This window comes from Manis javanica, chromosome 3 (assembly GCF_040802235.1).
Source record: "Manis javanica isolate MJ-LG chromosome 3, MJ_LKY, whole genome shotgun sequence".
NCBI lineage: Eukaryota > Metazoa > Chordata > Mammalia > Pholidota > Manidae > Manis > Manis javanica.
In genome coordinates, this window is record NC_133158.1 from 154,298,931 (window position 1) to 154,326,847 (window position 27,917).

Sequence of the window (27,917 nt, forward strand, 5' to 3'; positions counted from 1 at the left end):
CTAAAGCCTGCAATGGCAATAAGTATGTACCTATCAATAATGACCCTAAATGTAAATAGTATGAATGCACCAATCGAAAGACAGAGTCACTGAATGGATAAAAAAACAAGACCCAACTATATGGTGCCTACAAGAGACTCACCTCAAACCCAAAGACATGCACAGACTAAAGTGAAGGGATGGAAAAAGATATTTCATGCAACTAATAGGGAGAAAAAAGCAGGTGTTGCAGTACTTGTATCAGACAAAACACACTTCAAAACAAAGAAAGCCACAAGAGACAAAGAAGGGTATTACATAAGATAAAGGAGTCAATCTAACAGGAAAATATAACCATTATAAATATCCATGCACCCAACAGAGGAGCACCTATATATGTGAAACAAATACTAACAGAATTAAAAGGAGAAACAGAATGTAATGCATTCATTCTAGGAGACTTCAACACTCCACTCATTCCAAAGGACAGATCAACCAGACAGAAAAGAAGTAAGGAGACAGAGGCATTGAACAGCACATTAGAACAGATGGACCTAATAGACATCTACAGAACTCTACACCCAAAAGCAGCAGAACACACATTCTTTTCAAGTACACATAGAACATTTTCCAGAATAGAACACAGACTAGGTCACAAAAAGAGCATCAGTAAATTTAAAAAGACTGGAATTATACCAACCAACATCACAGAACACAAGGGTATAAAACTAGAAATAAATTATACAAAGAAAACAAAAAGGCTCACAAACACATGAAGGTTTAACAACATGCTCATAAATAATCAATGGGTCAATGACCAAATTAAAACAGAGATCAAGCAATATATGGAGACAAATGAAAACAACAGCACAACGCCCCAACTTCTGTGGGACACAGTGAAAGCAGTTCTAAGAGGGAAGTATATAGCAATCCAGGCATATTTAAAGAAGAAAGAACAATCCCAAATGAATAGTCTAAATCCACAATTATTGAAACTGGAAAAAAAAAAACAAATGAAGCCCAAATTCAGCAGAAGGAGGGACATAATAAAGATCAGAGAAGAAATAAATAAAATTGTGAAAAATAAAACAATAGAAAAAAATTAATGAAACCAAGAGCTGGTTCTTTGAGAAAATAAACAAAATAGATAAATCCCTACCCAGATTTATTAAGAAAAAAAGAGAATCTACACACATAAACAGAATCAGAAATGAGAAAGGAAAAATCACAACAGACACCAAAGAAATACAAAGAATTATTAGAGAATACTATGAAAATCTATATGCTAACAAGCTGGATAATCTAGAAGAGATGGAGAACTTTCTAGAAAAATACAATTTCTAAGACTGACCCAGGAAGAAACAGAAAATCTAAACAAACCAATTACCAGCAATGAAATTGATTCAGTAATCAAAAAACTACCCAAGAACAAAACCTCCAGGGCAGATGGATTCACTGCTGAATTTTATCAGACATTTAAAGAAGACATAACACCCTTCTCCTTAAAGTTTTTCAAAAATCAGAAGAGGAGGGAATACTTCCAAACTTATTCTATGAAGCCAGCATCACTCTAATACCAAAATCAGGCAAAAACACCACAAAAAAGAAAACTACAGAATAATATCCCTGACGAACATAGATGCAAAAATACTCAACAAAATTTTAGCAAACTGAATTCAAAAAATACATCAAGAGGATCATGCACCATGATCAAATGAGATACATCTCGGGGATGCAAGGGCGGTACAATATTCGAAAATCCATCAACATCATCCACCACATCAACAAAAAGAAGGACAAAAACCACATGATCATCTCCATAGATGCTGAAAAAGCATTTGACAAAATTCAACATCCATTCATGATAAAAACTCTCAACAAAATGGGTATAGAGGGCAAGTACCTCAACACAATAAAGCCCATATAAGAAAAACCCACAGCCAACATCATACTTAACAGCAAGAAGCTGAAAGCTTTTCCTCTAAGATCAGAAACAAGACAAGGATGCCCATTCTCCCCACTTCTATTCAACATAGTACTGGAGGTCCTAGCCATGGCAATCAGACAACAGAAAGAAATAAAAGGCATCCAGATCGGTAAGGAAGAAGTTAAACTGTCACTGTTTGCAGATGCCATAATATTGTACATACAAAACCCTAAAGAATCCATTCCAAAACTACTAGAATATCTGAATTCAGCAAAGTTGCAGGATACAAAATTAGTACACAGAAATCTGTTGCATTCCTATACATTAATGATGAACTAGCAGAAAGAGAAATCAGGAAAACAATTCCGTTTACAATTGCATCAAAAAGAATAAAATACCTAGGAATAAACCTAACCAAGGAAGTGAAAGACCTATACCCTGAAAACTACAAGACACTCCTAAGATAAATTAAAGAGGATACTTATAAATAGAAATTCATCCCATGCTCTTGGGTAGGAAGAATTAATATTGTTAAAATGGCCATCCTACCTAAAGCAATATACAGATTCAATGCAATCCCTATCAAAATACTGACTGCATTCTTCAATGAACTGGAACAAATAGTTCTAAAAATTCATATGGAACCAAAAAAGATCCCAAATAGCCAAAGCAATCCTGAGAAGGAAGATAAAGCAGGGAAGCAGGGGATCTCACTTCCCAACTTCAAGCTCCACTACAAAGCCACAGTAATCAAGACAATTTGTCACTGGCACAAGAACAGACCCATAGACCAGTGGGACAGAAAAGAGAGTCCGGATATTAACCCAAGCATATTTGGTCAATTAATATACGATAAAGAAGCCATGGATATACAATGGGGAAATAACATGGCAAAACTGGACAGCTACATGTAAGATAATGAAACTGGATTACTGTCTAACGCCATACAAAAAAGTAAACTCGAAATGGATCAAAGACCTGAATGTAAGTCATGAAACCATAAAACTCTTAGAAGAAAATACAGGCAAAACTCTCTTGAATATAAACATGAGCAACTTCTATGAACATATCTCCATGGTCAAGGGAAACAAAAGCAAAAATGAACAAGTGAGACTATATCAAACTAAAAAGCTTTTTTTACAGGAAAGGACACCATCAGTAGAACAAAAAGGCATCCTACAGTATGGGAGAATATATTTATAAATGACATATCTCATAAGGGGTTGACATCAAAAATAACAAAGAGCTCATGCACGTCAACAAACAAAAAGCCAATAACCCAATTAAAAAATGGGCCAAGGATCTTAACAGACACTTCTCCAAAGAAGTAGTTAGGATGGCCAACAGGCACACAAAAAGATGCTCCACATCGCTAAAAATCAGAGAAATGCAAAGTAAAACCACAATGAGATATCACCTCACTTCAGTTAGGATGGCCAAGATCCAAGACAAACAACAACAAATGTTGGCAAGGATGTGGAGAAAGGTGAACCCTCCTACACTGCTGGTGGAATGTAAATTAGTTCAGCCTTTGTGGAAATCAGTATGGAGGTTCCTCAGAAAACTAAAAATAGAAATACCATTTGACCCAGGAATTCTACTCCTAAGAATTTACCCTAAGAATGCAGGATCCCAGTTTGAAAAAGACAGATGCACCCCTATGTTTATCGCTGCACTATTTACAATAGCCAAGAAAAGGAAGCAACCTAAGTGTCCATCGGTATATTAATGGATAAAGAAGATGTGGGACATACACACAATGGATTATTCAGCCATAAGAAGAAAACAAATCCTACCATTTGCAACAACATGGATGGAACTAGAAGGTATCATGCTCATGAAATTAGCCAGGCAGAGAAAGACAAGGATCAAATGATTTCACTGATCTGTGGAGTATAAGAACAAAGAAAAAACTGAAGGAACAGAACAGCAGCAGACTCACAGAACCCAAGAATAGACTAACAGTTACCAAAGGGAAAGGGACTGGGGAGGATGGGTGGAAGGGAGGCATAAGGAGAAAAGGGGGCATTACGATTAGCAATTAGCACACATAATGTGGGGGTGGGGGGCACAGGGAAGGCAGTACAGCACAGAGAAGACAAGTAGTGATTCTGTAGCATCTTACTACACTGATGGACAGTAACTGTAATGGGGTATGTGGTGGGGACTTGATAATGGGGGGAATCTAGTAATCACAGAGTTGTTCATGTAAGTGTATATTAATGACACCAAATAAATAAATAAATATATTTGTCACAAATCTTAAAATAAAACATTTAAAAAGTAAAAAAAAAAAAAAAAAAAAAAAGCCAGAGCAGCAGTTCCAGCCACTGAGGTCCAGGACACAAAGTCAGTGGCAAAGTCCTATGTTCAGCCTCTGTCCCTGCAAGACTTCCTGGGGGACAGTATTCAGGCTCCGCGTGAGCCCTCGACCCACAGGACAATGACTGGGCATCACAGTTTGACTGGGGAAGAGGGCCAAGGCCCCAACCTTGGGGGACCAGGTGGGGACCTGTGGCCACATGTAGAATTAGCAATTCATTGGTCCCCGGTGAATGTACAACATGTCCTGGCACTGGTGGACACAGGAGCTGAATGTTCTTTGATTTATGGCAAACCTGAGTGTTTTTCTGGGACCCCTGCTGTGATAAATGGCTATTGGGCTAAGGCAGTTAGAGTGAAGAAAGCCCAAATGCCATTGGGAATAGGGCATTTACCCCCAAAGGAATATACTGTGTACATTTCTCCCATCCCTGAATATATTTTGGGGGTGAATATCCTGCAGGGCCTGTGGTTACAACCACTGCCAATGAGTTCAGACTGAGAATACTTGTGGTAAAGGCAGTATTGATGGGACATGCTAAGCATCCACCTGTACCTAGGCAAATGATAAATACTAAGCAGTATAAATTGCCTGGGGGGCACAAGGAAATTGGAGAAACTACAGGAGCTGGAAAAGTTGAGCATCATAAAGACCACCTCTCATAGTCCTTTTAACTCCCCAGTGTGGCCAGTGAAAAAGCCAGATGGCACCTGGTATATGACCATGGATTACAGGGAACTGAATAAAGTCACACCCCCTTTGCATGCTTCTGTCCCCTCTATAGTAGCCCTTATCGACACCCTCAGTCATGAACTAGGGACATATCATTATGTTATGGACCTTGTTAATGCTTTCTTCTCTACTGACACAGCAGAGGAAAATCAGAAACAGTTTGCCTTCACATGGGAAGGCTGGCAGTGGACATTCACCATCCTTCCACAGGGATACCTCTACAGTCCCACCATGTGTCACAGACTTGTAGCCCAGGACCTGACCATATGGAAGAAATCGCAGTGTGGCTATATCACTACATTGATGATACTACGCTCACGTCTGACTCTCTTGCAGATTTAGAAGAAGCAGTTCCTAGACTGCTGCAACATCTATAGGAGAAAGGATGGGTTGTGAACAGCACAAAGATTCAGGGACCTGGTTTGTCTGTAAAGTTCTTAGGGGTTGCCTGGTCAAGTAAAACTAAAGTTATCCCAGAAGCAGTCATAGACAAGGTCCAGGCTTTCCCAAACCCTACTACTGTGGCAAGAGTATTACAAGAGTTTTTGTGTCTTTTGGGCTACTGGACATTTTGGGCTACTGGAGTGTTTATCTCACGCTTGGCACAAATTCTGAAACCCTTGTACTGGTTGGTATGAAAGGGCATCAGGGGGGACTGGGATGAAACATGTGGAGCTGCTAAGTGAGTAGTCAAGGCCATACAAGCCTTGAGTGTAATAGACTCATCAAGGCCCTGTGAGCTAGATGTTCACGTAACTGAAGATAGTTATGGATGGGGTCTTTGGCAGTGGCTTGAGTGGACACATCAAGTTATTGGATTCTGGTCACAACTATGGAAAGGAGCAGATCCAGTACACTTTAATCGAGAAGCAACTGGCTGCTGTGTACCACACCTTGCCGGCTATGGAGCCCATCACCAGAACAGCTCTGACCAAGGTAATAACCACCTATCCCATCGCAGGGGCGAGACTGCACCCAAAGGCCAGGGAGTGATGTGGCACAGATGCCTACACTGGCCAAATGGAGCATATACTTACAGCAGTGCAGCGCCCTCTCTACTAGCCCCTTAAATAGAGAACTCCAATGCTTATTGGGGCCAATGACCTATAGCAGTGGAAAGCAGAAAGAACTTGCTTTTGAGCCATTGGTAGCCGAGAGTCCTTATCAGGAGGGAAAAGCCCCAACACCTTAAGATGCTTGGTATACAGACAGCTCCAGTAGTGGGCAGTCCCCAAAGTAGAGGACTGTGACTTTCCATCTTAAGGCTGAGACAATATGGATGAAGGATGGAGAGGGGAAGAGCAGCCAATGGGTTGAGTTGCAGGCAGTATGGCTCATGATCACGCAGGAGCCCTCCCCTATAGTTGTCTGCACTGACAGCTGGGCTGTCTATTGGGACTTGACCCTGTGGCTACTAACATGGTACCATGCCAACTGAATAGTTGGTTGCCAGCCCCTTTGGGGGCAAGAGTTGTGGCAAGACCTATGGGCCTCTTTGGTCAGACTAAGACAGTTACTGTATATCACATGGTTGGCCATTTGCCTTTGGCATCCCCAGGGAATGATAAAGCAGACACATTGGCGCGTGCAATGGCTAGAAGGAAAGCCTGCTTCCGATGTAGCCCAATGGTTACATCAGTGCTACTGCACACAAGCCAAAAGACAGTGGGGACTGTAGCCTGTTGGTGGGGCTTACCGCTGACCTTTGAAAAAGTCAGCAGAGTCTGAAAGGAGTGCCTTGTGTACTCTACAAGGGACTTATACTAAGTCCCACAGCAACATGGGACAACAGTAAGGGGGCCAATACCCCTTATTAGGTGGCAGATAGACTGTATTGGGCCTCTGCCCATATCAGAAGGATATCTGTATGCCACGACTTGTGTGGTCACAGCTACTGGACTGTTTTTTGTTACTTTTCCAGCATGTCATGCAGATCAGCAAACCACCAAGAAGAGCCTAGAGCATCTCTTTGCAGCCTATGGCCAACTGCAGGTGATTGAGAGCTATCAAGGCACCCACTTTACTAGACATCTGTTACAAGAATGGATGTAGCAATTAGGAATAAAGTAGAAGTTTCATGTACATATCACCCTACTGGGGCAGGAATAATAGAGAGGTACAACAGTTTGTTGAAATCTGGCCTGAAGTCAGGCACCAATAGTCTATGGAGCTGGTTAGTTCGTTTATGGACAATGCTACGGCATTTGAATGAGAAGCCCCCTAAAAGGAGCCTTGAGCCCTGTGTATGTGCTAACACATATTTCTGCCTCTCCCATACAACTGTATGTGCAAACAAAACAGGAGTTATTGAAGCCAGGATATGGCCAGCAGAGCAACATCCTGTTGCCAGCCCCAACCACATTAAACCCTGGAGACTCTGTGGAATGGACATGGGCCTGGACATTTTGACACATAGACCAGCAATGGCTAACCCTTCTGACATCTTGGGGAAAAGGCCTGGAAGCTGGCCCCATTTGTGTTCCTGGAGTTAACAGCAGAGTGGCCCCCAGAGATCACAGTATTATACCCAAAACATCCGGGAGGTAAGAGCATCTTATGGTAAAGTTTTGCTTTATCTTTACGGCCAGTGCATGTACCTCCCATAGCCCTATATACTGATCCATCTGTAACTCCCACAGGGAGGGGAGTGAAAGTCTGGTATACTAGACCAGGATGAGATACCATTCCTACCACTGTCCTATCAGAGGACCACTTCCTTGCATGCACCCTACCTGATGGACAAGATTTGCCTGTGCTGGTGTCAATAAAACATGCATCTTATTGCCCTTAAGGTTATTTTCTTCTCCCTGTGGCCAGGATACTCCCTCTGGCTGTGGCAGCCACTTGAAGATTGCTCTGAACTTCCTATGTGTTCAGCTACTGACTGCCTGTGGAATGGGCAAGCTATGGACTAAATCTGCATAAGACTTTGAATTTAGCTGAATCCTCCAGTTTGAGGGTCCTCATGATTTTACTGCTGTTGTTATTGTATGTTATTAGTCTGGTTACAATGCTCCAGTTTTCTCACACAGGGGCCACTGTGGAGATAGGGAGTGAATAGATTGTGAGGGGTGGGCTGTGGGTAAAATCACAACTTTTCCAGAATTTCTCACCTGGCCTTAGTACATCTCCATATCAGCAGGTGTTTCCAAGGTGTGGAGAGAAGTACCATCTCCATATCAATAGGTAATTATAGTCCAGAGCGTATCTCAACTGGAGAGATTGGGTGGGGCCCTTTTTTCTGCAGCCGGGTCATAAGAAACATGGGAGAGCAGAAGCAGATGACTGTTTGTAAGCAATAAACAGACTTCTCCCACTTTATTTTCCCTTTGACCAACTTCAGTTTCAAAGGTATTTTGCCCCAGGATGTTCCCCCAGAGTTACACATACCCAGTGTACTTCAAAGTATCAGTCTCCTGAACCAGAATTTTTTTTATGATGCTTGACACAAATGTCATCAGCATTATTATAGACAAATCCACAGAGAACTTAATTTTGTGCTAGGCACTCTGTTAAGCTTCTGATATGTTTCTCCATCTAATCATCAAACCGACTTTATTAAGCAAAACAAAAACAATGTTAAAAAAAGTAACTTGCACTATCATTCTAGTTTGCCTATTTTGGGGGACTCAATTTACTCAATTTAATTATGTGTAAGTACTAGAGACTGACTGAATACATGAAACAATTCCCTTACACATTATCCCCACCCTCATTCTTCCTTCTTTAATTTATGCATGATTTCTGAACAAAAAAGCTGAGCATGCCCCATGGCCCATACAGTGTGGGTATCAAATATGAAATCTGGCCTACTATGTTAATGGAGAAATACAGGGCACCACACTGTTACACCATTCCACTGATGACGACTGCTTCTTTGAAGTATCACCTCAGAGCTCTGTTCTTGGCCTTTTTCTCTGTATGCCACACTCTCCCGTGACAAATATTGCAACCTGCATATGTACCTACTATACTTCACTTCTCTTAATTTATTTATTTAATAATAATAATAAACACTCCTCTGTTTTTTATTTATAAAATGCTCATTATTTTTTTTATTGAAGCATACTTGATACATCACTTTATATTGGTTTCAAGTATACAACACAGTGGTTCAACAGTTACCCACATTAAGTCCTTACCCCCACTAGTGCAGTTACTATCTGTCAACATAGGAAGATGTTACAGAATCATTGGCTATGTTCTCCATGCTCCACTACCACCCCCCATGACTGACTTATGTTATGACTGAGAACTTTTGTGCCCTTTTATCCCCATCACCCTCACCACCCACCTGCCCCAACCCCTCCCCCACAGTAACCACCAGTCACTTCTCACTGTCTATGAATGAGTCTACTGCTATTTTGCTCCTTCTGTTTTGCTTTGTTTTCATATTCCACAAGTAGGTGAAATTATATGCTATCTGTCTTTTTCTCAGCCTCGCTTATTTCACTCAGCGTAATACCCTCTAGGTCCATCCACATTGTTGCAGGATTTCTTTCCTTTTTATGGCTTAATCATATTCCATTGTGTATATGTACACCTTCTTTATCCATTCATCTATTGTTGAACACTTTGGTTGCTTCCATATCTTGGCTATTGTAAATAATGAGGCAATAAACATATGGGTGCATATATCCTTTGAATCAGGGATTTTGTTTTCTTCAGGTAAATTCCTAGGAATGGAATTACTGAGTCATATGGTATTTCTGTTTTTAGTATTTTGAAGAACCTCCATACTGCTTTCCACAGTGGTTACACCAATTTACATTCCTACCAACAGTGTAGGAGGGTTTCCTTTTGTGCAAATCCTCATCAACACTTGTTATTTCTTGTCTTTTGGACAGTGACCATTCTGACTGGTGGGAGGTGATTCTCATTACTTCATATCACACTATAATTTGCTTAAGTGTTGTGTTTATTATTTAATGTCCATCTTGTCTTTGACGCAAGAATACAAACTCTTCCAAGACAGGAATCTTTATTTTATGGATGTATCAAAAGTACCTAATAGGGGCCTACACACATGAGGTGCTTAATATTTGTGGAATGAATGTACTCATGCCCTCTCTTGATATTATCTTCCTCAGAGCCTCTTAACTATGATTTTTTTAAAAATGTAAGACCTTAACACTAAAAATATTACATGTGTACATTAAAAATATGCATAAATACTGTGAAACAATTTGTTAATATATGTAAACTTAGGGTAATAGGACTTTATATGGTTTTTACTTTCTTTATATTTATCTGCATGTTTCAGAATAAAAAGTTAAAACTTTTTAAAGTCTACTTCATTTTATGTAACATTTACCAAACAAATGTCTAGAAGGAAATACTCAGAAATCTCAACAGAAATTTGTTCCACTTCTTCAAGATTCTAAATGTGCATTATTTTTATACCAAACAAAAGTGTTTTTAACAAGCAAGCAACAAGGTCATAATTTCGAAAATCTATTCACAATTCAAAGAAGATAAAATTATTTCCTCTGAAGCGAAATGTGCAAGAAAAAAAGAGTGAAAAAAGGGCAGATGTTGAGCTGAGAGTTAACAGGTCCAAACTATCATTTCCCCTCTGTAAGCACTCAATTACAGTCAAAAGAATTCCATTTTATATTACAATCCTTATAGTTATCATTATTGCCTTAAAGGTCAAATGTAGCAACCATTTGGGCTCTGAGGCATATGCATCAGTTGGCAATACATCACAATCAAACCCAGATGATAGCCTGATTAACTGTAATGCTGTGGATCCCATTTCCCTTGGCAAGGAGCCCAGCACCGTGCTCAAAAGCACAAAGGCATGACCAAACCAACGCGAAACCTCACATTTTTAAGTCCCATCTCCTGGAGCCACTCCAGGCTCCAATTCTGTATCAGCAGGGGTTCAATCAAAAGCCAGGAACTATATAGTGAACAAAATGTTTACACAAATACCTATTAAGCTATAACGAGATGCTAACCACAATGTAATGAGGGGTGGCAAGCGGCAGGAATGAAGAATTCCAAAGGGACATGAGGACACCTCTGGGAGTGACAAATACATTCATTCACTTCATTATAGCGATGGTTTCAATGTTACATAAATATGATAAAACTTATCAAAGCATATGCCATACATGTGTACCACTTATTGTACATCAATTATAAATCAATAAAGCTGTTTTTAAATTTTTTTTAAGATAAATAATTATTAAACTATGATAGGAGAATAAGGTTGAGGGAGAAAGGATAAACTTGGAAGAAGGGTCAGTCCTCTCCCCACGGCTAGGGTTTCTCACTGGAGAAGGTAAGGCTACAGCACACTAAAAACAGTTTCACTAGGTTGTCCACAGTGGTTCAATGTTACCAGGCAAAGCAGGAAACAATTATTTGGAGTGCAGACAAGCTAAGGCTAGTAGGCAGATATGCAGAGGGAGTCAGAGCACTGCTGCAGGTACAAGACCTGAAATGCCCAGTAGCCATGTCAAGAAAATTACTGAAAACAATTCCTTGGTATAGACAAAGCTATTTAGGCCAGCAGGCAGGTAGTCAAGGCACTGCAGGCATGAGACTACTGTGCAAGGTCCATGGTAAAGATGGTCACTGGGTGTATAGACACTGCAAGATCACTGAGGGCCTGTGAACTCTGGGCACATGGCTGAGACAGGACACCACTAGATGTCCCTATCCATATGTACTGCTCACAGACTATGCAGCAGGACCAAGAAAAAAGAAAACACAGCTCAGAAGAAAAAAAACCTTTCCTCCAATAAGTTCCCTCTAGCAATTTGTCTCTTCCAGCAGCCTCTCCCTCCAGTTGATAAAACTTAACATCATGCCCTTTGTAAAGAAGAATTACTTAAGAGTCCAGTCCTACACTGTAGAGCAGGCACTGAAGGTTAAGTCTGAAGCAGAAAGAAAGAATTACTTAAGAGTCCAGTCCTACACTGTAGAGCAGGCACTGAAGGTTAAGTCTGAAGCAGAAAGAAAATAAACTAATAATTAACACAGTTATCTTTCTGTTCTTAGTGGTATTTAAATAAGGTAGTGCTTCTCTCACCTAACAATAGAAGAAAAAGGAAAGTGGCCATTAGTGTTATCAAGGTGCAAAATCTGAAAGAGTATTCATAATCTTTATGAAATATCATTTATTTTTAGAAGTCTTACAGTTATGCTACTCCAGGCTATTTCCCATATGTTTTGAAAAGCAATAAGGTTTTATTGATTGTTATGCTTTTCCACTTCTAGAGGCTGCACACTTTCCTTGGCTTGTGGGTCCCTGTCTCCATATTGAAAAACAATGGCAGGCTGATTTCTTTTCACATCATATTATTCCAAATTCCTCTTCTGCCTCCTCCTACTTTTAAGGACCCTTGTGATTATACTGGCCCTACCTAGATAATCCAAAATTATCTTCCTACCCCCAAATCCTTACTTAACAACATCTGCAGAATTCCTTTTGCCATATAAGGTAACATATTCACAGATTCCAGGTATTAGGATGTGGACATCTATGGGGGTCATTATTCTTTCAACCACAGTAATTATTTATAGGATAATATCCAACTGATATGAACTGGAATAATAACCAATTTCTTCATTTATATCAGTATGGAATTACAGATTACTGTTTTATCCAATGGGTTATAACCTGTTATAGTAATTATTATTTTGATGCCCAATTGTCCCCCATTTGGACAGTGGAGGCTCATTCAAACTGGCTTCTGTGTCTTTCTGACATGTCTCCATTATTCTTGAGCACTTCTTTGTTTACTGGCACAAGATTTTCCAGTCTCATCTTGTACTTTCCTGGCCCAGCCCTGAAATTAGCCATTCCTCTGAGAAGAATTATCCTTGTTTGTAGGAATCTTACATTAAGTTTTTTGGTAGTTATAGAGCATTGGGTCAACAACTTACTCTCAAATGATTAAGAAAAAAAATGAAAAAAGTCTCCTTATTGTTCTTACAACATTTCTGAAACCTTGTGATTATTTCAAAATAAAAAAATTAATTATCTTAATCATAAATATCTTCCAAAGCTCAAAATAAGTTATTGGAGGCATGTCTAAATATTAGTAATGCAAATGACTAAAAATTTGCCAGCTACAAAAATCATTCCAGTTCCTCTCAGAACCTGACAAATTAAAATTAGCTTTTAAAGAATAATTGCAAAGGCTACAAGGAGAGGTATAACACAGGGATCAAGGTTCTAATCCTGGTTCCATTTTACTGACTTAAGTGAATGCCACTGTAATCTGCCTCTAATATTCACATATTATTCATTACATTGCTATCTAATTAAATGTTTATGATTTTCTAATACTAAAAATAATGCTCGTTGGAAGGAATAAAACATTGATTACCCATAATGTTAACATTCACAGACAACAAGAGTTTGTCCTCATGTGTTGTAGTTCATTTTCACAATATATCCCTACTCTCCTAACCTCACTTGCAGCTCTCCTTTCTTACCGTCACCCATCTGACCCATAATGACCCAGCTCACCCAACACACGAAGCACAAAGGCAACAGCACTATAATATACTTGTAAACCAGCTGCCAGAATTTCTTAAAGTCTAACCCCATCATTCATAATATTCACAATGGTCTGCTTCTCTGGTCCAAACATGAGTGACAGTCTTTTTTCCATGCATATTTTACATCAATTTTATAACATATTGTATTATGATTTGTATGCTTTTCTACTTAAAGTTGTATCAAACATTTTCCCTTGTTATTAAAACTTTACATAAACATCATAACTGTTTGTTATAACTATAGTTCTATAGTTCTATAGTTTTGGTATAACAAAACATTAAAACTATAAACATAAACAGTAACTGTTTAATGTTACATTATATGGCTGAATCATGACTTGGTCTAACTAGTCCTCTTCTGTTCAATATTAAGTTGAATCCAACTATTGCAATTACAAATAGTTCTATGATAAATATAAATCTCTTCCCACATTTCTGATTATTTCCTTAGGATAGATTCCTAGATATGGAACACCAAGCCTAAGAAACATTTAAAGACTTTCTACAAACTGCCAAATTACTCTCCAGAAATAATGTTTCTATTTGTATTATTTTCAAATAAATGTGCATTTCATTGCATTAATTATCCTTTGCTCATCTTTGTTGGTATTAGGTGAAGCTATAAATGTTAAAAAAATAGTTTATGTTATTAAATGCTTGCTACATTTCTGGCCAAGTATGCATTAATAAATATGTATTACTTCTTTTAATCCTCACAACACTATCAATAGATAGAGGAAGGTTCCACTCACTTTCCATAAAGACAGGAAACTGAGACTTAGATCAATAGCACAGAGTACTTATAACAGTGTCTCTAGTATATAGTAAGCATTTATAAGTATTCACTCTTATTTTTAATATTTTAAAAGTCTTTTTAAGTAATTTTTAAGTAAGCCCAATGACACCACTTAAACAGCAAAGCTAGGATTCAAATATACTACTGTGTCATGAGATCCCACCCCAGCCTTTCCAGACCATCCATTTATCTTGTAAGTTCATACTTCTTTAATTGTCAAGTTGCAGTTATTCATGTGTCTATTTATAATGAAATTTTAAACCTAAATAATTGAGAACTTTGTTTAAGGAAGACTAAGAAAGGTAAACTAATGTAAATTAATTATAATTTACATATTCAAATCAGCTTCCTTTCCAGTCTTACTTTCATTATTCATCGTCTCTGAGCCAGATTCAGTAATAGGTTTATCTCTAAGGCTTTCCCCATAACATCAGATTTAAGTCACACATAGACACACACACACACAAAAAAAAGAATTTTTAAACAAATTCTTATATTCATATCTTTCTTCAAGCTTAAAGAAAATGAGATGTTCTATCTTCTATTATAATGACTAAGTATACGTAACATGATACCAGGAATGCAACAGTATAAGTACATAGGTAATCATTCAACAGTATGCTAGAATACCCCATCTATTCATATTCAGGATAACTATTCATCATAGAGATCAAAATTAGTCTTCCATTTTACCTATATAATCCAGCTCATATAGATAAAAAGGTAAGTAAATGACTGTTAAAAAAACTATTACTGTTATACACAAAAATCAGTTTTTCTATACAGCACCAATAAACAATCCAAAAATGAAATGCAGGAAATAATTCCATTTATAAAGGTATCCAAAATAAGAAAATATGTAGGAATAAATTTAATTAAGGAGGTGGAAAACTTGTACACTGAAAACTACAAAACACTGCTGAATGAAATCAGACCTAAATAAATGGAAAGATATCTTATATATTTTAAGACAATATTGTTAAGACGGCAATACTACCCAATGCAATCTACAGATTCAATATATTCTCTATCAAAATTCCAACAGCCTTTTATGCAGAAATGGAAAGGTCAACCCTCAGATTCATGTAGAACTGCAAGGAGCCCCAAACAGACAAAACAATTTTAAGAAGAACAAAGCTGGAGGACTCACACTTCCTGATTTCAAAATCTAACTACAAAGCTACAGTGATCAAAACAGTGTGGTATGGGCATAAAGACAGACATATAGACAAAAGGAATAGAACTGAGATTCTAGAAATAAATCCATATACTATGCTCAATTATTTTCAACTAAGGTGCCAAGATCATTCAATGGAAATAGAACAATTTCTTCAATAAGCAGCACTGGAACAACTGGACATTCACATGCAAAACAATGAAGTTGTACCCCTAATTCATACGACATGTAAAAATTAACTCAAAATGGTTCAATGACCTAAATACAAAAGCTAAAATGACAAAACTCTTAGAAGAAAACATAGGAGTAAACCTTCATGACCTTGAATTTAGCAATAGATTCTTAGACATGACATAAATAGCATGAGAAACAAAAATAAATAAATAAATTTGGTTTCATCAAAATTCAAAACTTCAATGCACCAAAGGATATTATCAAGAAAGTAAAAAGACAGCCCACAGAATGGGAGAAAATATTTGCCAATCATAGAGCTAACATGGGTCTAGTATCCAGAATGCATAAAAACACAATTCAATAAGACAAACAACCCAATTAAAACATGGGCAAAGAACTTGAATAGCCATTTCTCCAAGGAAGATACACAACCTCCAACAAGCACATGAAAATATGCTCAACATCATTAGTCATTAGGAATACGCAAATCAAAAGTACAGTGAGATACCACTTCATAACCACAAGGACAGCAGTAATATTAATTTTTTCTAATGTTAAAGACTGTCAGTAATAATACAGAGAAATTGGAACGCTTGCATTTTGCCAATGGGAATGTAAAATGGTTAAGCCACTGTGGAAAACAATTTGGTGAGTCCTCAAAAAACTGATAGGATTACCACACAACCCAGCAATTCCACAAATCCAAAAAATGGCTACATGAATAGCCCCTAAAAAATTTTTTTAAGTAAGTTAATGGTCTTAATACCCAAAAGTAATGAAAACTGCAACTCAAACAAATCCCTGTATATGAATGTTCACAGCAATAACATTCACAATAGCCAAAGGGTAGGAAGAACTCAAATGTCCAGCAGTATGAATGGATAAAGTGTGATATATACATACAATATAAATTATGAGCTGTAGAAAGGAAAGAAGTACTAACGCTTACAGCAACTGTGGCAGAACCTTGAAAACATTTCCTAAGTGAAAGAAACCAGGTACAAAAGGTCATTTATTATATGATTCCATGTATATGCGATTTCCATAATAAATATGAGATATCCAGTAAATCCTTAGAGACAGAAAGCAGATTGGTGGCTGCCAGGGGAAGCAGGGAATGAGGAATAACTGCTCAATGGGTATGGGGTTTTACTTTCAATTGATAAAAATGTTTCAAACCTAGATAGCAATGGTGATCCCACAACACTGCGAATGTACTGCCACTCAACTGTTCACTTAAAAATGGCTACATGAATAGTCCCTAAAAAAATTTTTAAGCAAGTTAATGGTCTTAATACACGTTGGACAAATGTGTAAATTATAAGCCAATTCTTCCTTTTTGAAGATCAAACATGTAAATTACAAGCACAGTAATTAGGCAAATAAACTACTCTTCAACATTTACTGAGGTGCGTTATATCTAAGCAAAGTAGAAGTTCAGCTTCTACTCTATTACTAAGTGGGTGTTTCCTCTCCACCCCCACCCTGGATCAGCAATCTTGTGACTGACCAGCTCTGCCACTAATAAACATCCCATAAACGTGCAAACATGCTCTTATTATGTACACAATGGGCAGTATTAAAGACAGGCGAAAATCCTGATCAGAAAGATTCATTTTTCCCCACAGCAGACTTAATATCAAACATCAAATAAATAGTTAATGACCTAGAAATTTAAAAAAGATGTCTAACAGTATAAATTTTAGTCTGATTATTATTCAATAGAAACTCATGATCAGCTCTATTTTACCTACACTAGTAAAGTGAAACATTACAGCAACAGTCATTCATTTTTTAAGTCTTAAACGCAGAATTTTCTAACTATAAAAATCCAACTACACCATGTCACAATTGAAGAAATGAACTGAAAGAAGGAGTTATTTATGCAAAGCCACCCAGGTAAAAAGTGGGCAAGTTGAGTAACAACCAGATTGGCTTAATGTTGATACTTGCAGCTGCAATATAATCTTATTTCCATTTCAACCTCATAGACAAACTAAGCAATGCAATTTATAGCAACCTTCTCTTTTTCCCTACTCTCAATCTAGTGAGTACCTGGGTCCTTAATAGTTGCTACATTTAACTGATTCTTTATATTTAAGATCTGGCTCCTGCCTTAATACAACCTCTAACTCCACATCATAACATGTATTGACTCCCTACCTTTGCTGAATATTAAATAGTGAATACACATCTAAGTCATTCCATTGAGAAGAGGAAAGGAGGAGTCACACGAGTAAGAAGAAAACAGTGCCTTCCTTCAAAATGCTCTACAAATTCAGTTACAATCTGGTATAATATTCATTTAATTATTGTTTAAAACTGTGATTTTATAAACATATAGTACAAGAAAAATCTAATTGCTTTCCATAACTAAAATATACTTTATTTCTCCCATTAGAAGATAGGCTCAATGAGGACAAGGATTTTTGTCTCTTTGGTTCACTGTTGTACTCTCAGTGCCTAGAAGAACAATGCCTAACAGAAAGTACTTAAAAAATATTTGAGTGAATGCTTTAGAAAACCCATTAAGTAGTAGAATCCAAGTAATGTTTCCAACAGTGATGTGACAGAACATATAAACCCTTCCTTGCCTAAATGCTTGTGCTTAATGTCCACTTATTTTTTTGATTGGCCACTTACTCAGACCCTTGCAGTACAGGGAACTAAAAATAGTTCAGAGATGGATGAATCATACCACATAACTTAACATCATGACCTATCCAACTGTACCAAACCCTAGAAAATCTGCCAACAAAAGAAACCCACAGGCCTTTTTTCCCACTTAGGTCAAGTATAATAGGCCTCAAGATGTTTTTCTTTCTTACAACAGCTCAGAATTGGTATTACCATTATCATCAGTTTACAGAATGAGGAAACTGAAGCCAAGAATGGGTGGCACAGAAATTCATTCGCAGAATCTCTATTCTTTCTATCACATCATGCATCTTTCTCCCACTTTCAGTTCTCTCCCACAATCTTCACTGTAAGTAGTATACACCTCCCTAGGTCCCCTCTTCGCTGCTGCCATAACAAGCACAAAGGCTCTCCGATTTTAAAGGTTTTACTATTAATCAATGCAGGGTAACAAAGATGGGATGACAAAAATAACAAATCTGGAGATGTTACAATTCAACATGTGTGTATAAATGCCTGGCACTGTATATCACAGCATCTTTCCAAGTTCTTAATGTGAGAATCCCAAGCCTCCAATTTACTGGCTTTCTTTTGAAATAATAAATGGGAGACTTACTGGGTTTCCAAAATTTTCCCTCCCACTACCTTTCTCCTGTCCTTCCAGGACCCAAAATACATGATAGGGGAAAATAGTAAGTACATCTCTACCAGCTGAGAAATTTTCATTTCTGAGGATCATCAAGAATCCTCAGAATTTCACTCCTATGAAAATTTGACACACAGGAGAATGACTGCTTTAGACCATTTAGGCACAAAGTAAGTGGTCGCTTCTCTTTTTATGGAGTAAATAAACAGAGCTCCCGGCTGCCATTTGACATTTCCAAACATCTGAACAACTCAGCTACAAAACTAAAATCTCTATCACAAATTCTCCTCCTAAATCCTGCCAAAACCTGTTCTTCATGATAATAGCCTTATTTTTGTTAATTGCATCACCATCCTCCCAAAAATCTTAGGTGCAGAATTGTGTCAGCTACCAATGTCAATGTCAACATTTTTTCTCAAATCTATACCCTTTACCTCAATCCCACCATCATTTCTTGCCTCAACTACTGTAATTAAACTCTATGGTATTCCTACCTTCAGCCTTCCACCTCTTCACCACATTTCTGTTCCAGATTAATATCCAAAAAGAGGGGTTCTTCTCAATGAGAAGCATGTACAAAATCCTTAGCCTGGCATTTAAGGATCTCCGTATTATATATTTATCTATCTTTACCAGCCTGTTCCTTAAACAAACAACCCTGGCAAATGTTCTCTGCTTTCCTACTTCTATACCTTCGCCTGGGTAGTAAGTATCCTTACTATCTTTCTTCTCCCATCCTCCTGCAACTGTTAGCAGTCTTCAAACAGCCAAATTCCTCAACATGAAAGAAAAAACAATGAGGCATATCATTTATTGGACATTAATTCTGTCTAGTGCTTTACAAATTACCCTAATTTCCACAAAAACATAGAGGCTTGATACTATATATTCGAAGGAGCTGAGGAAATTGAGGGTGAAAGGAGCTTACCCAAGGTGATCTAAACCAGCAAGTAAATAATCCAAAATAACTCTATAGCATTCTGCATTTTTAGATAAATTATGACACAAGATGAACAAGCTGCCTAGTCAGGATGCCTAGGTTCAAATTCCAGTTATTCCACTATCTACCTATGTGAACTCACCAAGTTATGTGTTTGTGATGTCTTCATTTCCCAATATATAAAAAGGGGATAATTACTAGACCAGATGGACTTAACAGATATATACAGAACATTCCACCCCAAAGCAGCAGGATACACATTTCTCTCAAGTACACATGGAGCTTTCTCCAGAATAGATCACATATTAGTGCACAAAGAAAGCCCAAATAAATTCAAAAAGATTGAAATGACATCAAATATCTTTTCAGATCAGTGACTTGAAACTAGTAATAAAGAAAACCAATCATAGCGAAGTTACCGAGTATCATAATTCCTCCAGGTGGTAAAGATACCTCGAGACAAGTGCTGGGCATAGAAGCCACAGGGCATAAATCTGCAAAGAAGTAAAAAGCTAACCTTTTCAAACAATATGGCTTCTCTCTCACTTACCAACTTTACATTTCCCTGTATGGCCCCAGAAGATGACTGGTTAGCCAGTGACGGGTAAGATTCCTCAAGGGAGGAACAACCTAAGACAGGCACAGTCGCAGGGGGGCCATCAGGTGAGAAATTGGGGATCAACAGAGGTGAGGCTCAGAACCTCATCCCCCCTGCTTTGAGAGAAATCTTCTGCATCCGTGGATGGTTTATTGCCCTTGTCTAGCTTGGATTAACACATAGTCTACAGGCACACACCTGATCATCTACAATTGCTCTCCTACAACACTAAACTATGTTTTCTACCTTTATCTTGCATCTACCTACCACTTCAGCATTTTATTAAAAATAAAAATAATAATAATAATAAAGGGAGAAATGTGGGATCAACATATAAATCAAGTATAAAAATCAAATGAATATTCATATTTGACCTGATTGTTTATAGTTCATAATGCGTGATCAAAACTGAAAGTTTCTGTGATGAATGCCCTTGTACTGTTCACCATGTAAGAATTTATTCACTATGTAAGAATTCGTTCACCATGTAAGAACTTGTTCGTTATGCTTCAGAAGATTGGAGACTGACGAGAGTTAGGCTTGAGATGGATTAATGATTGTACATTGAGCATTGACCCCCCTATACTGAATTTTATTGTTGTTAACAACCATTTGATCAATAAATATGAGAGATGCCCTCTCAAAAAAAAAAAAAAAAAAAAACCAAAAAGCCCACAAACACATGGAGGCTAAACAACACACTTCTAAATAAACAATGGATCAATGAACAAATCAAAGAAATCAAGCAATACACAGGGAAATGAAAACAAAAATACAACAGCTGAAAATATGCAGGATGCAGCAAAAGTGGTTCTAAGAGGGAAGTACAGGCCTTACCTCAAGAAACAAGAACAGTCCTAAATAGTCTAAACTCACAACTAAAGAAACTAGAAAAAGAACAAATGAAACCCAAAGTTAGGAGGGACATAATAAAGATCAGAGCAGAAATAAATAAGATAGAGAATAAGAAAACAATAGAAAAAAATGAATGAAACCAACAGCTGTTTTTTGAAAATATAGACTAACCACTACCCAGATTTACCAAGAAAAAAGAGAGGACACAAATAAACAAAAGCAGAAATAGAAAAGGAATAGTTCAACTGACTCCACAGAAATACAAAGAACTATTTTAGAGAATTCTATGAAAAATTATATGCCAATAAATTTTAGACAACCTAGAAGAAATGGACAAATTCCTAGAAAAGTACAACCTTCTAAGAGTGACCCAGGAAAAAAGAAAAATATGTGAACAGACCAATTATCAGTAGTGGAATTGAACTGGTAATCAAAAAACTCCCAAAAAACAAAAGGCCACGACCACATGGATTCACAAACCAAATATTTGAATTCTACCCATCCTTCTTAAACTATTCCAAAAAAGCAGGAGTAAATACTTCCAAACTCATTCTATAAGGCCAGCATCACCAAAAGCAGGCAAAGCCACCACAAAAAAAAGAGAATTACAGAACAATATCTCTGATGAACATAGTGCAAAAACCCTCAAACAAAATATTAGCAAACTGAATTTAAAAATACATCAAAACGATCATCCATCAGGATCAAGTGGGATTTATTCCAGGGATGCAAGGATGGTACAATATTCATAATTGATCAATGTGATAACACCACATTAATAAAAAGAAGGATGAAAACCATATGGTCATCTCAGTAAATGCTGAAAAATCATTCGACAAAATTCAATATACATTCATGATAAAAACTCTCAACAAACTGTGTACGAGGGAACATACTTCAACATAATAAAGGCCATGTATGACAAACCCACAGTTAACATCATACTCAATGGCAAAAAGCTAAAAAGACTTTCCTCTAAGATCAGGAACAAGACAAGGACGTCCACTCTCACCACTTTCATTCAACATAGTACTGGAGGTCCTAGCCACAGCAATAAGACAACACAAAGAGATAAAAGGCCTCCAGATTGGTAAGGAAGAGGTTAAACTGTCACTATTTGCAGATGACATGACATCATAAGGAGAAAACCCTAAAGACTCCACAAAAACATTATCAGAACTAATAACTGGATTCAGCAAAGTTGCAGGATACAAAATTAATACACAGAAATCTGTTGCGTTCCTATTTACTAACAAACTAGCGGACAGAGAAATCAAGAAAACAATTCTATTGACAATTGCATAAAAAAGAGTAATACCTAGGAATAGAGCTAACCAAGGAGATGAAAGATCTGTACTTTGAAAACTGTAAGACACTCATGAGAAAAATTGAATACACTAATAAATGGAAATCTATCCCAAGCTCATGGATAGAAGGATTAATATTGTCAAAATGACCATCCTGTCCAAAGCAATTTACAGATTCAATGCAATCCCTATCAAAATAACAACAGCATTTTTCAATGAACTAAACTTTAGAATAAGCAAATTCTAAAATTCATATGGAACCACAAAAGAGCCCAACTAGCCAAAGCAATTCTAAGAAAGAAGAACAAAGCTGGAGATATTATGCTCTCTGACTTCAAATTATATTACAGAAAGCTATACTTCAAAGTTACCACAGTATTCAAAAAAGTATGGTGCTAGCACAAGAACAGACCCATAGATCAGTGGAAGAGAACAGACAGCCCATTAATATATGGTCAATTAATATAAGATAAAGGAACCATGAAAATATAAGGGGGAAAATACACCCTCTTCAATAACTGGTGTTGGGAAAACTGGAAAGTTACATGCAAGAGAATGAAACTGGATTACTGTCTAACTCAATACACAACAGTAAAGTCAAAAGATTAAAGGCCTAAATGTAAGACATGAAACCATAAAACTCTTAGAAGAAATCATAGGAAAAAATCTCTTGAGCATAAGCATGAGCAATTTTTTTCTGGACACATCTCCCTGAGCAAGGGAAACAAAATAAAAAATGAACAAGTGGAACTACATCAAACTAAAAGATCTGTACAGCAAATGATACCACCAACAAACAAAAAGGCAGCCTACCACATGGCAGAATATATTCATAATTTATCCAATAAGGGGTTAACATCCAAAATATAAAAAGAACTCTTATAGCTCAACACCAAAAGAGCAAATAACCTGATTAAAAAATGGACCTGATAAACATTTTTCTAAAGAAGAAATACAGATGGTCAACAGGCACATGAAAAGATGCTCCACATCCCTAATCATCAGGGAAATGCAAATCAAAACCACAATCAGGTATCACCTCACACCAGTCAGAATGGCCACTATCAAATAGACAAGAAATAACAAGTACTGGCAAGGATGTGGAAAAATGGGTACCCTCCTACACTGTTGGGGGTAATGTAAACTGGTGCAACCACTGTGGAAAGCAATATAAAGGTTCCTCAAAAGACTAAAAATAGAAATACCATATAACCCAGTAATTCCACTTCTAGGAATTTACCCAAAGAAAACAAAATTCATGATTCAAAAAGATATATGTACCCCTATGTATACTGCCACATTATTTACAAGAACCAAGATATGGAAGCAACCAAAATGTCCATCAATAGATGAATGGATAAAAAAGATAGTAAATTTACACAATTGAATATTACTCAGCCATAAAAAAGAAATCCTGCTATTTGCAACAACATGGACAGTCCTAGAGGGTATTATGCTAAGCGAAATAAACCAGGCAAAGAGAGACAAACACCATATGATTTCAATTATTTGTGGAATCTAAAAACAAAGCAAAATGAACAAAATAGCAGTAGACTCATAGACACTGAGAAATGACTGGTAGTTACCACAAGGGAGGGTTTGGGAAGGGTAGGTAGGGTAAGGAAGAGGGATAAAGGGCCACAAATATTCTCAATCATAACATAGATATGGAAGTACATCATGGAGAACACAGAGCCAACGATTCTTAAACATCTTCCTATGTTGACAGAAACTGCACTAGGTGTAGTGAGGATTTAATAATATGGGTAACTGATGAGCCACTGCAATGTATATTTGCAACCAATTTAAGATTGTATATCAACTATATGTCAATTTTAAAAAATTTAAATGAAAGGGTATAACTGTACTATCTAGCACATCAATAAAAATTAAAGTTACCTATGAAAATAAAGTGCTTAAGTGTAGCACAGAGAAGGCACATAGTAAATCTGTGGCATCTTATTACACTGATGGACAGTGATTGCACTGGGGCATGGGTGAGGACTTGATAATATGGGTAAATGTAGTAACCACATTGTTTTTTCATGTGAAACCTTCATAAGAGTGTATATCAATCATACCTTAATAAAAAAAAAAAAAGAAGACATATGCACAAAGATGTCCTTTACAACATTAACACTGGAAAACACACACACACACACACAAACACACATTTGAAAATAATCTAATTGTTCATTAGAAAGGAATGGTCACTAAATTATAGTATATTGATTTCATGGAATTTCATTCAACCATTAAAATTAACAGAAAAATACTATATACAATGCTTAAAAAATACAAATATGCAATAATTCAACTACATTAAATAACTGATTTATAAATCAATAAGTAGGAAGAAATGGTAAACACTTTATAAATCAATTAGTAAATAAAATTGGCAAAAGACAAAATATTTTAATTATTTTAAAATATAAGAGAACAACTGTGGTATAAAGAAAAAAAGAAAAAGAAAATTAAGTGCTTAGAATTGTATTTTGCCCATAGTAAACAATGTTAGCTATTATATTGTTATTTACATGCTATATATAATAATACCAATACTGACAAAACCAATTATATGTTCTCATTGTTCCCAAATCAACTTTTTGTAATGTAAAACCTTAATACTATGTTTTTGTTAGGTGCTCAATAAATACTTGCAAAATACATGACTTTTTAAACAATGACTTATTACCATGCTTCATTAAAAGACACTAACTTGTCTATTAAATCTGTTTCCTCTTTTGAGAAAACTAACAATGCTTTCTAACTTTCTTTCCTTTTTTATGTCACATAAAACTACCACACACAATGCCATGTGGTGGTATTATGTCAAATGGTGTAAAATACTATTTTGATCCAAACTCATTTTGCCTTCTGCTAAACATTACTAATTCCCAGGTTTTACAGTGTCCAAAATCATATTTTTTATTTAAACACTGCTTTTAGGTCATACCAACACAAAGTAATCATACCATGGTATTTGACCAAGCCATTTCATTACTTACATCCTTTATCAAGAACTATGAAACATAAAATACCTTCCTATCCAATTTAACTTGAAGATACAAACCTATCATACCCATTTCCTGCTCTTACTTTGCAAAAATTAATACCTGCAAAACTTATGATAAAACTTATGTTACTCTAGGATACAGAAAAATATCAAAGGAATGGTGCTGAATGCTAGTTACAGCTTAGGTCCCTATGAAATGCTTGAGAGAAATTAGGTTTAAGCAAGGATAGATGAGAACTTACTCGAAACCCTTCAGTATTAAACCCTGCAAACCAAAATTTTTTTGTTCTCATCATTCACTACTATACATGAAGACATCAAGCTAGCTAGCTTCAAATAAAAGCAGAAGTAAAATACTTATATAATAGTTGTCTTGACACAGAGGAGAAATAACTGGGCTTTTCTATCTAATCCTTAAAAAAAAAGCTGTTAGGCTTAACTATGTAACATTTTACTTCAATTAACTTCAACAATTCTTCCCTTATTTACAGATAATGTCACACAATTAGTAAGTGACAGAGCTGATGGTTCAACCTAGCCCGACTCCCAAATTTGGCCCCATGAGCCACGCACTATAGCACCACACGTAACTCCGGTTTAAAGTTCTTTTAACGGCTACCACAGTCCAGTCCTTGAATACATTACACCTGAGAGCACTTCCTTAAATCTTGAATCGATCTATTTCGTACTAGAACTCCTGGGCGGCACACCCATCTTACTTATTTACATTGCATCAAAAGCTGCAGATGTTCTTGGACAACAGATCATTGTTGAAATGAATGCCTTAGATTTCACTGTTCCTACTACATCACTGACGAAGTTAACAGTCAGGCAAGTTGGGGCACCAAAAAAGGACTTGAGCAGCTGCCCACGGTGCTTAAAATGAGGACGAAACGATAGTTTTGGAAATTTACTATTGCCAGATTAGGATAAATAGAGGAGTTTACCAAAAGCTGGCAGAGAACTCAGTGGTTGCTACCAAAGTTTCATGAGTGCTTCTGGGCTTGGCTTCGGTGTCTGCCCACTCCCTCTTTGGGAAAGAGTTATTTCATCAGTGCGGGTCACCGCAATAAGCTTTCTGGCAGAGTGCTAACTTTAGGAGGGCAGGGACGGGGAATCTGTCCCCCGTCCCACCTTCAATCTGAGCTTCCGGGGAAGGGCGGAGGGGGGAAAAGACTAGAAAGAAAGGACGTGACTGCCCTCTTTTTCTCAAAGACTAAAGAGTCCTCGCCAAGTCGAGTGATTTCACCCGGGGGCTTTGCAGCAAGTGCGTGACCAAGAGAAGCCTTCCAAACACCTTCCCTGATTCCTGCCACCTCAGCAGGGGAACGTGAAAAGCAAAACAGACCACCCAGCAACTTTAGATACAGATAAATTCAAGGATAGGGATGCGACGAATCGCCCTCTGACGACAGGACGTGTTTTTTTTTTTAACCTCTTGCAAAAATATCCTAATTTCCTCCGCTCCCAGCCTGGGGAGGGGTAGCAAAGACCTTAACTGCGGGGCGGCCTCAGAGCTCCGGGGACGAAGAGGGGGTGTGTTCTCCGGGACAGGCCCCACGGGTGATTTCCAGCTTCCCGGCTGCCGCGAGGCTGGAGAGGCTCTTACCTGGAAGCCTGACCCCGAAACACAAAGAGGCTGGTCAGCCGCGTTGCTGCGGGAGAAGTTCCTATCCAGACTTCATGACTGAAAATCCGCACCGTCCCCCACAGCCGGAGTCTGAGCGGGGACTGCAACAACTAGGCGAGGCGGAAGTCCCGCCCCGCGCACCGCATTGGTCCCCACCGAAGGCCGAGAACAGCCACTGGGCCGCAGAGCTGCTTGCTAAGGCTCGGTCCCACTCCCACGCCGCGTCTCGCAGCTTGCTCGCTTCACTCTGGGAGAAATGCCTAGTTCACCGAGTCGCGTTCTTGGCCGCGTGACCGGTCTTCCCTAGAAAGGAAGGGTCGGGTGGGGGGAGCTTCTAGAGGGAGGCTGAAGTATTCGATTTTGGCGAGGGAGGAAGCGGCTGGCAGAGGGGATTGGCTAAAGGAGCCTGCTGCTGGCCATGTGCCCCCAGGCGTGGCGGCCCTGGAGTCTGGAGCGGACGGTACCGAGCGGCCTGATCGTCTCTGGTTGTTGGGCCCAAGCAGCCTGAAACCCAGCCGGTGGGCCTGCCCCTGGCGCGCACGCGTCTCTTCCCTGCACCACCTTCACCCGAACCGCTGAAGGGACGAGGCCTCACCCCCTCTGCACGGTAGCCAGACTGAGACTGGGATGGATGGGACAGAGGCCAACGCCTCAAGAGTC

At 38.0% G+C, this 27,917-nt stretch overlaps 1 protein-coding gene across 2 annotated transcripts in view; it reads right to left on the minus strand.

The window, feature by feature from the left end:
* The window catches only part of RNF13 (ring finger protein 13), a 203,028-nt gene extending 175,177 nt beyond the window's left edge, over positions 1-27,851 (minus strand). The window contains exon 1 of one of the 2 annotated variants that reach the window (XM_073232218.1): positions 27,237-27,851. The gene's annotated coding sequence lies outside the window, so the exon portion shown is untranslated. The remainder of the gene's footprint in view (positions 1-27,236) is intronic. The other variant, XM_073232219.1, reaches the window with a different exon arrangement.
* Positions 27,852-27,917: the final 66 nt, after the last annotated feature.